Below are 16,806 nucleotides of genomic sequence, written 5' to 3'. Positions count from 1 at the left end.
TCTAACGGATTTGAGTTCATACAACATCGTACTAACATTACCTTGGATCGAGATCGGTTTTCTATCTTGGTTCGGCTAGAGAAAAGAAAAAATTAGAGAGAGAGGTTAAGTGTGTGTTTTGGTGGTGTATGGAATATGTGTAAATGAATGACTAGTAGAAAAGCCCGCGCGTTGCGGCGGGGGGCGTAACGAAATATCAGTAACCAACGTTTCGATTCGTTATCATCAACCTAACCAATTATTTAATTTAGTAACATAACCTAAGCTTATTTTCACTTACATAGCTAGCAGTTTCAAGGCAGGAATACGACTACATTAATTCAATAACATATACGACGGTTTGGTTGCGCTCCAATATATTTTTGGAGGTACGATTTCACAGAAATAGCAAATAGAAGTGTATTACTTCAAACAATATCACACACATGGATAATCTCAAAGAACTTCCCTCATAAATTGTGACAATGCAAATGCAACCTTATTCATCGGTCACAACATTTAAAGTACATAAATAAGTAATGCTTTCAAGTGTCATTTAAAAACTCTAGTTTCCCTTTAACTTCTCAACAGGTTCCCAGGGTTCCTAAAATCAACACATGGGTCCCTCGATTGAACACGGTAATAAATCCAATAACGCCACTGCATAATAAAAAAAAAATCTGTCATTAATTAGTGGATGATCATCAGCCTATCAATACACATCCTCATGCATCATCTTTACGTTCGAAAATACTCACTTTTTAGCACATTCAAAAAATTTAATCACAAAACATAAAAAAAAAATCATAAATGTATTTTAATTACCATACCATGTTATTGACCATTAAAAATCATAAAAAATACTCACTTTTTAGCACATTCTAAAGACGGTGACAGTAGGTAAAAGTCTGTAAAATAATTTAAGCTATTGACCTAGGATATGTCCTCAAAATGCCCATCAATAGTAAAAAAAAGAAGAAAATTTTCAAATATTAAAAAATTAAGATTATAAAATATTAATTGAGTACTTTTATCCACTGTTCTTTCTAAAAATATTATATGATTATTTTTTATTTCTATTTATTAAAAATGAGACATAAAAAATAATTATACACGTTTTACACCCGTCTGGACTCTGGACAAAATGTTAAGATGCAGATGATTTTGTTTGTTTGACTTTTCAATCGATGGATGATGGATCATCATTGTTAACAAAACCATTTACGTTACATACTTAAAAGTTACAAATTTTTCTAAACATTCATAAACTTAAATCTTATATAATAGTCACCTGGACATTCAAAATATCATCATTAAGTAGAAACCGCTACAAACATTTGATAGCGCGTTTGAAATTTGAAGTGAATGCATATTATAAAGAAAATAAAAATAAAATACACACAAATTTTATTCAAGTAATTTTGAATCGAAATGAGATATTATTCAAATTTGATTCACATTCGAATACAAAAATTTCAAATCAAATCAGGATTCAACTCAAGAAACTCGAAGTTCGAATTCAGATGTTGTATTTGAATTTGGTTCAAATTGTATTTCAAGTTTGACAGGCCCGTCAGGAATTTAGGAAGTGATTATGCTTCTAAGTAAATAAAAAGTAATGAGTTGGAGCGCACTTTTCCATCTGACCCATACCAGAAGTTTTTCAGTTTGTCAGGCGCGATTGTCGTTGACTTCCGTGCCCATATCTCTTATAATTTGATGCAATAAGCATTGCACTCATCACTACACATTATAACTCTCTTTATGCCACTGTTTCAGCAGCGCACAGTTGGTCAACAATGTGATTGTTAGGTATAGTGTTTCGTGAATGAGCTCAAATTTGTAGTGAACTTCGATCAGCCAGCTGATTAAAATTGCCTCATTTTGTTATTATTTATGGGCTGTAAGTTCATGCAGTCATGAAGAATGTGATAAATGTAAGCTGCAATAAAAATGAAGTTTATACCATAATTCCCATATTTCAATAGTTCATACCAACTATTAATATGCAACCAAATTGCATATATGTAGCATTCAGTTTTTCTTGTAATGTGCACAAAATCCCCATTTTACCATTTCGACCCACATATTTTGTAGGCTCCAACTAACCATCAGATCAAAATGATTGGTATACGGCTCATATTAGCCATTTTGACCATAAGTTACCGTTGGCCCATCTTACTTTCAAGCAACAAAATAAAACCAACAGTAACGAAAACAATAAAGCTGTACTCTAAAAAATACCAATAATAACAGTAACGAACGAATGAACGAAAAAGAAATGTAACCCTCTGTTGTTATGACAACTATATTTAACTTATATTAAATTTTGTCCTTAATTCAGAGAATGGCAAACTTTATTTTCTTGAATCGCAATGAATAGGAAAAATGACACCAAAATGAACCGTCTTTTCTTTTTAAATCACAAAACATCAAAATCAAATTAGAAAGTTAGAAGTTGGAAGCAAAACCGGTATGTAGAGTAATTAACAAAAAAGATTTTTAAAACTAATCCGTGCTGACCAGAACCCATCCCTACCCAAACCAAAATAACCCTATCTGAATCAACCTGTTTCGACCCCAAACCCGTCCCTACCCAAACCGGAATAATTCTTTCTGAATTGACCCATCTTGACCCGAAGTTCCAAACCTGGTTGACCTGACCCGTTTGTCAGGCCTATTAAAAAAAACATACATTCAACCCAACCAAGAGTATTCACAATAACTTTTGATATTTGCTAATTTAATTATTTTGATATTTGCTAATTTAATTATAAGCATATAACAGAAAATACAATTTTACATTTCTTGAACTTCCAAAATATTTTATGATTTATAGTAATTAATTTAAATAGAATTGTTTGATTTTATAGAATTAAACAATTCGCAAACAGAAGATGAAGCATTTTGTGTTTGTTTTGTTGAAAATTATTCGCACTTTTAAATCCAATAAACATGCAGTTAAACGTAAGCTTTTGAAAATATTGAGTCGACCACATTGTTTAAATAAAGTTAACTTTTTGACTCATTTATTATGTACTTCAATGTTTCTGGAATGTTTGGGTTCGGTGGTTAGCTTGTATGGTCGGGTTTTTAAGATTTTAACGTTTTCGGTTTCGTTATTAATCAACCTAGGTTAGACATAAACATACTTTTTATGGATATTTCAACCGGAACTAATAAATTAGCTTGCATAAACCTTGGTGTAAATCAGTAAATGTACTCATTTTAATAATAGTAGTTGCAGAACATTTTTACCAACCTGATTTGAGTAGATGCTTCTACCACCATGGTTCCCACACAAGTGTAATAAAGCCGCACCATATGCCTATATTACATTCAAACTGCAATTGAAGTCTAACATTAGTACAAATGAGCATAAGTCTGCAAGTGATTTGAAGCTAAATGCAATGTTAACCTTAATTCAAGTTGACAAAATGACTCTCGGCAAAGAGCTGAAAACCATATCAGCATTATCTCCTGTCATTCCCAAAATTCAAAGATTCACTAAGTAAAATAATCTATATTATTTGAAAACAATGCTATTATGATTAACATAGAACTATAATCAACCAACTTCTCAACTTATCAGAATACCGGGCATTTATTATACACCAAAATCAAATCAACACTGAACAAGATGACATGTTAATGCAGAAAAGTTATGCAAGCCAAGCCGCCAAGGTATGCCCAAAACCCAAGCAGGCACTTTAAAAGAGAAAAATAAACTGATGCAGCTGCAGTTCAAAAGGTACCTTGTTTTGGAATCATTTCGGTTCGTTACACTTCATGCGAAGTATGTGATCTTTCTGCCTCTAATTTACATTTTGTATACCGAACCGAAGCAGCTCCAACCCGAGCCAGTTTTAATATTAGGAACCGGTTTGTGCACCTAAAATGAAGATGGCATAAAAAATATTACTCAAACGAACCATTCTAAAATAGAAAATTAGTCAACAAAATAGCTGCCAAGGAATGCCTGAAATCCAAGCAGCCACTTTAAAAGAGAAAAATAAACTTATGCAGCTGCAGTTCAAAAGGTACCTTGTATTGGAATCATTTCGGTTCGTTACGCTTCACGCGAAGTATGTGAACTTTTTGTCTCTACTTTACATTCTGTTGATCGAACCAAAGCGGCTCCAACCCGAGCCAGTTTAATATTTCGAACCGGTTTGTGCACCTATACTGAAGATGGCATAAAAAAACTACTCAAAAGAAACAAACCATCCTAAAATAGGAAACTAGTCAACAGAAAGTATACTAAATTTTTTGCCATCTGAATTCTGAACCAGTAAGAAAACCGGGTCACCATTGTTGACCTTTTTTACACCTCTGAACTTCTTTGCCCTGTTCTTCCTTTCTTCACTTCTCAACCTTAGTATCTAAACCATTCTACACTAAACCTAAAACTAACTAAAAAGCTAAACACAAAATAATAATAATAATAATAATAATAATAATAATAATAAAAATGATGATGATGATGATATAATAAAGACACAAGCAGGGGAAAATAGTAAAACGGTGTATTTATAACTTGCATAAACATAAACCATGGCAAATTAGTAACATGAACATTTAATGAACCAAATAATTAGCTTTATATATCTTAGCTTCAATATTGTTGTGGTCATGGTTTTCTGATCATCAGGATAGGTACCTCATAATTTGAAATCAGAATAGTTTGAAGATTTTTAACTTCATTCATTCACAAATATCAAAAGAGTTTTTTCTAGAATTCGACATCAAAACAGACAAAAACTGGGACCAAAACTCATATTCAACTCACTAAATAATCAAATCAGCCATACAATAAGCCAAAAAAAAAAATAATAACTAATCAATTTTCTATAATCCTATTTCAAACACAGAATTTAATCCTAATTTCAAGAACTAAGCATGCATACCTCTCGTTTATTTAACTCCGCCCATGTTGCTCAGTCCAGTTGCTTTGAACGATCATCCTTTCTCCCATCTACATTCAGTTTCACAATTATCTATGCATACATATAGATAATCATCACGATAAATATGCGTATACAGAAAACCCTGTTATGTGAATCCAAATAAAGAAGAGCAGTGATTTGATTTTAGGGAGAGAGGAAGCATACACATAAAGGTATCGATGCTACTGACTTTCCTGTTGCTGGGGTTAGGGCTTTAGAGCAAGCAACAGTTGTAACGGGCTACGATTGTTAATATCAACCAATGCATATGAATGGAGAATTGATGGGAGGACTGTTACAACTGGTAGAGAGTAAGGGTCGCAGGATAATAGGAGCAATCAATTTTCCGGCAGCCAGATGATGAGAGTAATAAATATTGAGCGTCTCATGAGAGAGAAGAACCGGAATGTGAATGGGGTATTCCTAACCCCCGGCCATAACTCATATCCATTTAACCTAACATTAGTCCGACTTATAATAACTCATAATTTCATTTTATTAACTCAACTAGAAAAACGGGATGTTACAACTTTATTTTGTATATATGCTACAAATACTTTCATTAGAGGATGAAATGACAAAGATACTAGAAGTTAGGTTATTTAAATAATAAACAAGAAGACATTTGTTTTGTTCCTTCTTCCTTGTGTTTGTTCGTTTAATAAACTTTTGGGATTTGAATGAATTAATGATATTATTGCCACTTAATAGTGTCACATGTCTTTTGGGCAATCTGTACGTCGCACCCGGGCGTATTCCGCTTTAGCCGGGGTGTTAAACGTAACTTTTATGCGGGTGAAATTTTGGACTTCAGATATTGTATGGGTATTTCAAATGTTTGTGTTTTTGTTGAAGATATTTTTGCTATTGGGAGGATAAACATAATAAAGGACGTGTTGACAGCTTGGAGGCGCCATATGGCTGATGTGACATATGTGCCGGCTGTTAACTGTACGTTACTGTACCCCTTTTTTACTTTTTCGGTTTTCCCGCGTGACATGGTGTAATTCTGTTGGACCCCTTATTTTTTCTCTCCACTGTCACCTTCTCGTCGCATTAAATGCGATGGGTATATATATGGCCCTTGGGTTTCATTTCAATCTTTTATCGTCTTTACCACTTCATCTTCTTTCTTATTTCTTCCAAATTAGATCCAACATTTTTCATTTTTCACCATTGCTCGTTGCTTTCATTACCATCTCAAATAATGGCTGGTGACAAGAAGGCCTCTTCTTCGCCGGATATAGAGTCAATCGAAATAAGTTGGAAGCGATCCGAATTTAAAAAACCTTTTACGACATATGGTATAGCACCAGAATGGGAAGCAGAGTTCTCTACTGCTGGTTCGACCGCCGACAAACCTCCAGTCGGTAAAATGGATGTATACGCTGAGTTCTTTTCGTCTGGGAATCTTCGGTTCTGATAACCAAGTTCCTGGGATGCATTTTGACCGGCCATGGGATACACCTGTCACAAGTTCATCCCTTTGGCCTGATGCGAATTCGCCATTTCGAGCTCGTTTATAGGGCAAAACACATTGTGCCCAAATTTGATAAATTTTTAGTTTTTTACAAGATGCACGGTTGTGGTGGGTGGTTTAATTGTGTGACGTTCGTCAATTTCGGGTTTTTATTTGTATTCGTTTGTGTATTCGTTTATCATGTAAACCGACACGATTTATATCCCGAACATTTCAAATATATAAAATATTGGATTTTATGCCACTAAATCATTCCCACTTGTTCAATTTGAAAAACCCTTTTTACGAATTCGAAAACGGCTTTAAAACGATCAAAATACATCAAAAACGGAGCCTAGCACACCGCGCGAAACTAACCACACTAGACGAGCTGGACCAGCCCCCCCCCTAGCACACCGCGCCGCGTGGACAAGGCAAGGGAGGCCGTCGCGCGGAGCCTAGACCCCTCTGTACATTATATCGTGTTTTTCTTGTTGTTTTGTGCTTTGCTTGTTTGTTTAACCAACCTATTTGCATGTTAACATAAAAGTGAACCTTGTAAAGGAGCTTTGACCCTTACCCTATATATACACCAACCTTCTTCATTTTACTCTTGCTACATCTTCAAATTCTCTCTAAATTCTCCATAGATCCAAGGTTGTTCATTTATGTGTTCTTGAAGGTTTGACTTCCAAAGGTCAAACCGAGTTTAATCTTTCATTCTAATTAGCTTATATAATCTTATTAATACTTTTTTATGGTGGTACAACATATATATAATACACACCCGTTGTTACCTTTGGTAGTTACTTCTCTGACTCCGGTTGGTTAAGTTTCAGACCTCGTAAGGCAATGCTTCAAAGAGGACTTCGTGTTCTTGATATATATACACTCACATAACTTGTTTGCACATATTATTTATGCTTCACTTCTGCTCATTTTAGTTTGTTAGTCACATGTACAAGTCTTGGGTATGTGGAGACCATCTATGAACTCATTGTGAGATGGAAACCAAACAAAACCGAACTTTTGTTAAAAAGACTTGTTGTTGACTTTTTAGTTGTAGAACTTAAATATTTTCATTTGTACATTATTATACAAGATCTATGATATATGTGTATGTGGAATCCATCTATGAACTTGTTGTGAGATGGAAACCGAACCGATCCGATTTTTACTCGCTTAAGACACACAAGTGTGTTTTTAGCTATCAAGACTTGTATATTTCTTTAAAAATAGTTTACAAACTGATTTTAACTATTTTCTTAAGTACTTAGAAATGTTGGATCCAACTTGATCTCATAACATAGTTTGGCCCGACAAAACCGAACACTCGCTTAACGTACGTTGTTAGTTCTAAAACAATAGATTTACATACTTGGTTAAGTATTTACTATATTTTAATGAGTTATCTCATAACAATTAATATTTTGGAAAGTTGACTTTGGGTTTGACCATTTGTCAAGACCCGAACCAACAACCCGAACACTCGTTAAAGACCCGTTTTAGTATCTTTATCCCAAAGGAACTTTCACTTTAGCATTTTTCCCACCTTATTACTTAACATAGGTTAAGTAAATATTATGGTTAGATACTTTAACCCGGTTTTGAGCAAACTTACATTTTTAAAGGATTATTATTATAAATTCTTAAATAGTTACATTTTAAACCTTGAACTTTAATTGTTTACTTTTTGCAACAATTATTTTATTTAAAGATCTTCAAAACAACCTTTCTAAATCCAAGACTTTCTTTTATTTAGGCTTCATACATTAAACCCGTTGTTCCGACAAATCTTCAAATTACAAACCTTTCAAGTTTATTACTTGAACGTGAGTACTTTCATACCCCGTTTTCCATCTTTTGTTTTGGGGTGATATTTCATACTTATCAAATTAAATGCTTTATTTACTTGAATCTTAAACCACAAACGTTATTGTATACTTTATTTGAATAATGCTCGATTTGGTGTTCTATGATTCAATGCCTATGTGTTTATCGCTTTTGGTTGGTTGATCTATAAATCCTAGACTACTTGGCATCTCCTTGTAGCAAGGTTTCGTTAACGTAATGAAATTAACGATAACTATAAAATTCAAGACTATCTGGCATCCCCTTATAGCTAGATGTCGCTAACGTAAATCTATTAGCGATATCTATTTATCCAAGTTATAGCTTTTATTTATTGTTTCGTATACAAGTTTTGTGGCATTTTATCACTATATACTTATATGCTCAAACTTATGAATTGCTCACCAAAATTTGTGTTGACAAACTTTATTTTATTAAATGTTACAGGTTTGACTTTGGTTGACTCGGGAACTTGACGAAAAACGTTATCAAGACTATTAGGATATTAGTAAAACGAACAATATATTTGTTTACTTGTATTCAATTTGTTTGTATGAACAAGATGTGTTGTTTATTGATTTATGAAATAAATGAGTTAATTAAATATTGTCACTTTAACAATGTTTTGTGTTTTGGGCAATCCGTTGCGTCCCAGCATGTTCCGCCGCCTTTGGTCGGGGTGTGACAGATTGGAATCAGAGCCACAAGACTATAAGATAGGTGGTTAGACGTAACGACCTAGTATGGTTTTTGCTTTAGGGTCCTTATACGTGTTTCTTATACATGTTTACCCTACTTGATTGTTCAATACACTTGTTTATTTATATACTTATTTATTTCATCAAATCGTAAATATACACAAATACTCAAAACATAATAAGGTATCCTTACCTTACTTTTGTTTAAATTTTATGTATACACATACACAGACTTTCATAATAATCCAAGGTATCCTTACCTTAAAACGCGAAAACATTAGTTTGTTATTGTGTTTTATGGATCACGAGCTTAAACTGGATCCCGTTGTTTCAAATCTCCTTAAATATTGTCTCATATGATATGACCACTTTAAGTTGTCGAATGCGAGCGTTCCGGTCGTCATCCTAATTTTCGGTGTTAAAACAATAGAACCACGGTGGTTCATGGATTAGTGTTTTGACATGACGTTGTATTCCGATTTATTATTTTTTTTGTTACAATCGTTATTTGAGTCGAAAACATGAAAAAGACGCGGTGGTACGTGCACATGTTTAGACTACAACAAGGTATTTTTTATAAAGGTTTTAGTGTCGGAAAATCAAGTCAGGATGGTTCATGCACGATTTTTCCGCCTTTAAATCTTAAGACATTATTTACAAATTTCAAGGATTTAAACAATTTTTCCTTTTACTTCGCCGTATTAATTCTCATCACTAGCCCTCATTTATAAAATTTATTTTTTCATTGTAAATCATTCTAATATGTTTTGATTTCACATTATAAAGTTTTTATACAAAATTACAAATTTTCTCCTCTTGAATTCACACCGCGATTTTATTACATATTTTGTTTATTGTCATCTATTCAATATAAGTCAAAAACTATATATATTATGAACTATTTATAATGATTTTTATTATAAATGTCAACCTTGTTCATTAAGACTACTTATAAACTCAATTTTTATCATATGAATTTCATCATATAAAGGGGGGGGGGGGGGTGTTTATGATAAAAATTTTACCTTAAATTTTCAAGTAAATTCCTATAATATGAATTTTAAATGGTCTTTAAAGTCCTCGTATAAGACTTCATAAAAAATCTATTTTTATAATGATTCCGTTTATTTCGAAACGATCATTTCAAAATATAAATTATTTAAACTTCTCCCGACATTTTAATTACACTATATTATATAATACACATGGTAAAATTTTCATTACCCCATATCTATTTTCATAACAATTTTCATTATGCAATTTATGGTTCATATAACTTTTCACAAATAAAATCTACATCATACGATTTTCCTCGTTTTAAAATTTCTTATAGTAGTTTCGCCTTCATTTTTCAAGAAACTCACTAACTTATGGCTTGTAATTTTTTTTTTGAAATCCTCATGCAAAACTTCATAAAAATTCTATTTTAAAGAAAAAAAATCGTTTAGTTTGATTTCTCGAATCACAATGCCGGTTATTATAACTTACAATGATGTTTTTCGTTACACGATATTAAATAACGAACTTGGTAAAAATTTTCATTACGCAACCTTTGTATACCCAAACGACATTCATCATTCACATTGATATCTCATAAAAAATTTTGACATTCAATCCACTTATTTTAATTTCCTCATAAGCAAGAAATTTTAATTTGATCTTTATACAAATTTATTTTGCTTCCTCTTGACAATCAACTTTTATTCTTACAACAAACCTTAAAATGCAACCTTTATTATCTTAGTTTTTCCGTGATATTTCTAACTACTTGATTTCAAGCATTTCAAGAAAACGATTTACGTTACGTGGGCTTATTTGATTCAAAATGTCCTTGTAAATTATTTTCAACTTAAGCCTACCCGACGTGTTGTAACATCTCCTGTTTTAGTAAAAAAAAAATAAAAATTTGTTGTTGTAATTTGCAAGCTTGAATCCCAATATTTTAATTATCAAAAGATTTATGAAGGTTTCAAACACTATTTATAAATTATGATATTTTCAAATTAATACTTATTATTGGTCAAAAAAAAATTTCCCGAGACGCAACCCCAAGTTTCCAAACACCCGTATTCCCTCTCAAACTACCGCCTCAAATCAAATGATCATTCCCCTTCAAAAGTTTTCCCACGTACTAAAGTATTTCCTTAGTATGAACGAAAACTAAACATCCAATAGTATACCCTCACCAACTCAAGCCCCATACAAAATCCAAGATGTACACCATTAACCCAACAAAAAGCCTTAAGTACCGACACCTTTATCTACCAACTGACCATCCTAATACTTCAATGACTCCGACAAACCCATCCACAAATGCCTTGGATAGTTACAAACAAAAGCTTACCCAACTATGACTCGATCATTCGATCCTTGTTATGTCAAATCACAAACCATGTCGCCACACCGTTCAGATCCATCCATAGGTTTGATATCAAATTCGCAACCTCAAACACTCCTTACAAAATACATGTATAAACCGAATCTCAACCCAAACTGGTCAAGATCAAATTACCTAACCCGTCAACTTAACCCGAGCTCAAATAAGCAAAACCTCACCTAAATAGCCCAACCATTACTCACACAAATCATCTAAGCCTAACCCACTCAAACGACCTAAACTAAACAAATCTCATCAATCCAACTCAAGAAAACCCAACTACGCAAGACAACCAAAACACACTCACCCTTCACCAAATTTCCAAACCGTTCACCATTCGAAGCCTAAAACCCCTTCCTACGCGCGCGAGTTTCACTTTTCCTAAAAATTATATATATATATACATATATATATATATACACACAACTAGTATATTCATAACAACTCATGTGTTCAAATAATCACTTACAGATTATAAACTCTTTCAAGATTAACGATTTACGTATTATGTCCAAATCTTAAAAATCATCTTTAAAAAAAATCTAAGATTGTCATGACAAAAAAAGTCTATTATGAGGATTTGTTTTCAAAGAGATAATTAAATGATTATATGCGTGTTTTCAAGGTTTTAAATATTGTCACCTAAGGTGATAAATCTCTTAATAACTTTATAAATACGAGGTTTCATTTTGATTGTTGAATGCGAGATTTATTCAATAACAAATTACAACTTTCATTATTTTTCATAAACTCAATGATCACGGCTTTACAAATATTTTTAGGACGTATTTATAAACGCTTTATACTAGATATTTTGACTCAAATTTTTGTTCGAAATGATTTATGCGAATTATTACCTCTTATTATCGCAAGCATCATTTCTTCATAAATTATTTTCATCACAACAGCTTTATGTATACAATTTCCTTCAAGAATTTGGCTTGCATGGATTTCATTTGATAATGATTTACATCTTTCTCTAAATACACATTACCACGATGTCTTGTTATGTATGCATTTTCTTGGAAACGATTAAACGACTTTACTTGAGACTTGATTTTCAATTTCATTGTATCATTTTCAAAAGAGTATATGATACGCGACTTACATATTTCGTCAGTTATTCAAGTCTCATTGTTATTGCGATTTTCTTTTCCAATGATGAGATGTTTCGATGGTAACTTTATGCACATGAGATTTTTGCGTTTTGATTATCCAATACCGAATTCAAGCTATTCAATAACGATTTGTTTAATACTTTCAAAACCTTAATTTCGCTAAATTTCCGTTTATCTTTTAAACTATATTTTCATGACTATGTTATCATATTTGAGCATTTATGTAAATACGATTCTATGCATTATTCTACCTTGTTTCATTTGAGCTATTAAGCGGCCTATGTGTTTTTGACCGCAAGTTTTGGCGCTATTAGAAACCGCTATTATAATGATGATTATATAAATGGTTTCACAATAGTGGCCGTATTCACGTTTTATCACATTTCATTGATTCTTTTGGTTGTTAATCAAATACTATTTTATTTATGTTGATACACGTGTGCGTCATCCCAAGAAACTCACCTCATTTCTCATGTTGTTACATATCATGCAATCATATTCTCAATTGCTTATAAACTCAAGTTTGTTCACGTATGAAGCTCGTCGCACACTATTATTAATTGTAACGTCATTTACCCCGACCTCATGTACTCACTCATTCGGCTTCTCATTTACACCTATCGGATTTTTTTCATTTTCACTCTTTGGATTCTCATTTTCATTTATTGGATTTCTCACTTCCTTTTATCGGAGTTCTCATTATTAAAAATTTCTCTTATCGAATTTTATACTAATTTAGTCCCGACTTTCAACCATGGATTTTAATGATTGTATATTCTTTCACAATTGGCGACATTTGACTTCAAATCTCGTTTCGTAATTGTTTATCCTAAATTTTATTGTTGTTTTTTCGATCGTCTTTAATTATTTAAACCAAATTTTTATTTTCGACTTGGTTTATATTCCAAGATTTTATTTGTTTCATTTATATATCCCATTTTTCTACTTATTTAAAAGTAAAATCCCAAAATATTCAACCGCTGGGATTGGTTATCAATATTTGTAAAATTCAATAGATTTTATTTACATATTCATTTAATTAAAGATTTCAAAATAAATATGTCTCTTAAACAACACAATGAAACGAACCATGTGGACCATACGACGATCGAAATATTAGGAGTGCACACTTAATTATCAGAAACCCCGTATGGAAGCCATAGTAATTGCGGATTTGTGCAATAACTAAGACTCGAGGATGATAGCGGAAAAACGGTAGAAATGAGAATTATGATAAGGGCATGGTGGATACGCCGCCGGTACATCCTATATATAAATGCCTTTATTAAGATTCTCATTTGTAGCGTTTTTCGAATCATGCAAGAATTTGACGTTATTCTTTTGTTTAAAAATTTTCACGAAATTGTCTTACTAAAAACCGACATTCGTTAGTAATTACTTTTCTTTGAGTTTATTTTAATTTCGGGACGAAATTTCTAAAAAGTTGGGGATACTGTGACATTCGTCAATTTCAGGTTTTTATTTGTATTCGTTTGTGTATTCGTTTATCACGTAAACTGACCCGATTTATATCCCGAACATATCAAATATATAAAATATTGGGTTTTATATTACCAAATCATTCCCACTTGTTCAATTTGAAAACCCTTTTTACGAATTCGAAAACGGCTTTAAAAAGAAAAAAATACATCAAAAACGAACTTCTGGACGCGAAACGAACCACACTAGACGAGCTGGACCAGCCCCCCTTCCTTGGCACGGCGCTCCGCGAGGCCAGGGCAAGGAAGGCCGTCGCGCTGAGCCTAGACCCCTCTGCACATTATTTTGTGTTTTTCTTGTTGTTTTGTGCTTTGCTTGTTTGTTTAACCAACATATTTGCATGTTAACATAAAAGAGAACCTTGTAAAGGAGCTTTGACCCTTACCTTATATATACACACCCATATTCTTCATTTTACACTTGCTACATCTCCGAATTCTCTCTAAATTCTCCATAGATCCAAGGTTGTTCATTTATGTGTTCTTGAAGGTTTGACTTCCAAAGGTCAAACCAAGTTTAATCTTTCATTCTAATTAGCTTATATAATCGTATTAATACTTGTTATGGTGCCACAACATATATAATACACACCCGTTGTTACCTTTGGTAGTTACTTCTCCGACTCCAGTTGGTTAATTTTCGGATCTCGTAAGGCAAGGCTTCATAGAGGACTTCGTGTGCTTGATATATATACACTCACATAACTTGTTTGCAAACATTATTTATGCTTCACTTCTGCTCATTTTAGTTTTTTAGTCACATGTACAAGTCTTGGGTATGTGGAGACCATCTATGAACTCATTGTGAGATGGAAACCGAACCAAACCGAACTTTTGTTAAAAATACTTGTTGTTGACTTTTTAGTTGTAGAACTTAAATATTTTCATTTGTACATTATTATACAAGATCTATGATATATGGGTATGTGGAATCCATCTATGAACTTGTTGTGAGATGGAAAACGAACCGATCCGATTTTTACTCGCTTAAGACACACAAGTGTGTTTTTAGCTAACAAGACTTGTATATTTCTTTAAAAATAGTATACAAACTGATTTTAACTTTTTCTTAAGTAATTGGAAATGTTGGATCCAACTTGATCTCATAACATAGTTTGGACCGACAAAACCGAACACTCGCTTAACGTACGTTGTTAGTTCTAAAACAATAGATTTACATACTTGGTTAAGTATTTACTATATTTTAATGAGTTATCTCATAACAATTAATATTATGGAAAGTTGACTTTGGGTTTGACCATTTGTCAAGACCCGAACCAACAACCCGAACACTCATTAAAGACTCGTTTTAGTATCTTTATCCCAAAGGAACTTGCACTTTAGCATTTTTCCCACCTTATTACTTAACATAGGTTATGTAAATATTAAGGTTAGATAATTTAACCCGGTTTCAAGTAACCTTACATTTTTAAAGGGTTATTATTATAAATTCTTAAATAGTTACATTTTAAACCTTGAACTTTAATTGTTTACTTTTTGCAACAATTATTTTATTTAAAGATCTTCAAGATAACCTTTCTAAATCCAAGACTTTCTTTTATTTAGGCTTCATACATTAAACTCGTTGTTCCGGCAAATCTTTAAATTACAAACATTTCAAGTTTATTACTTGAACGTGAGTACTTTCATACTCCGTTTCCATCTTTTGTTTTGGGGGTGACATTTCATACTTATCAAACTAAATGTTTTATTTACTTGAATCTTAAATCACAAACGTTATTGTATACTTTACTTGAATAATTTCTCGATTTGGTGTTCTATGATTCTATGCCTATGTGTTTATCTCTTTTTGTAGGTTGATCTATAAATCCTATACTACTTGGCGTCCCCTTGTAGCAAGGTGTCGTTAACATATGAAATTAACGATAACTATAAAATCCTAGACTATCTGGCACCCCCTTATAGCTAGGTGTCGCTAACGTAAATCTATTAGCGATATCTATTTATCCAAGTTATAGCTTTTATTTATTGTTTCGTATACAAGTTTTGTGGCATTTTATCACTATATACTTATATGCTCAAACTTATGAATTGCTCACCAACCTTTGTGTTGACAAACTTTATTTTATGAAATGTTACAGGTTTGACTTTGGTTGACTCAGGAACTTGACGAAAAACGTTATCAAGACTATTAGAATATTAGTAAAACGAACAATATATTTGTTTACTTGTATTCAATTTGTTTGTATGAACAAGATGTGTTGTTTATTGATTTATGAAATAGAGTTAATTAAATATTGTCACTTTAATAGTGCCTTGTATTTTGGGCAATCTGTTTCATCCCGGCATGTTCAGCCGCCTTTGGTCGGGGTGTGACAAATTGTGCTGCAGTGGCTAAGAGGGTTATAGGCACTAAAAGTAAGTTTTCATATTTTCCGCACTTCTTATCGCGTGTTTTTAATTATCTTGTTTGCATTCCTCTAGTTGAGGGATCAATGCTTGAATCTTTGTTGGAGAAAACCATAGGATATGTGCAGAAGCGTATTCGCGATGCAAAGGCCCAACCCATCCTTGACAAGACACGAGAACACTTCCTCTTCCCCATGATACAGTGTGCTGAGCCTGTGGTGTCAGAAGATATTTTCCAAATAAGTGTGTTTTCCTTGAACCCGTATCTATTAAATGCTTTAACTTCAGACGGGGTGATCGTGCTTCTGTCCTCAAGTGACGAATTGTCACCCCGCGAAGAATATTGTTTAGATGATACACCTGAAACATCGGCCATTATGCGTGCTCTGTCAGATCTTGAGCGGAAGAGGAAACATCGTTCCTCTAAGTCAGACGACCCAAAGGGGAATCATGCTGACGCCGAGGAAGAGCCGGTGAAAAAGAAACGGGCATCAGGGCTCAAGAAGAAA

Source organism: Bidens hawaiensis, unplaced genomic scaffold, assembly GCF_021521415.1.
Source record: "Bidens hawaiensis isolate Kalapana, Puna unplaced genomic scaffold, B.hawaiensis_p1.1 tig00068499_1, whole genome shotgun sequence".
In the NCBI taxonomy this organism is placed as follows: Eukaryota; Viridiplantae; Streptophyta; class Magnoliopsida; order Asterales; family Asteraceae; genus Bidens; species Bidens hawaiensis.
The sequence above is the reverse complement of the archived record's forward strand: the minus strand, read 5'-3'. Positions refer to the sequence as shown.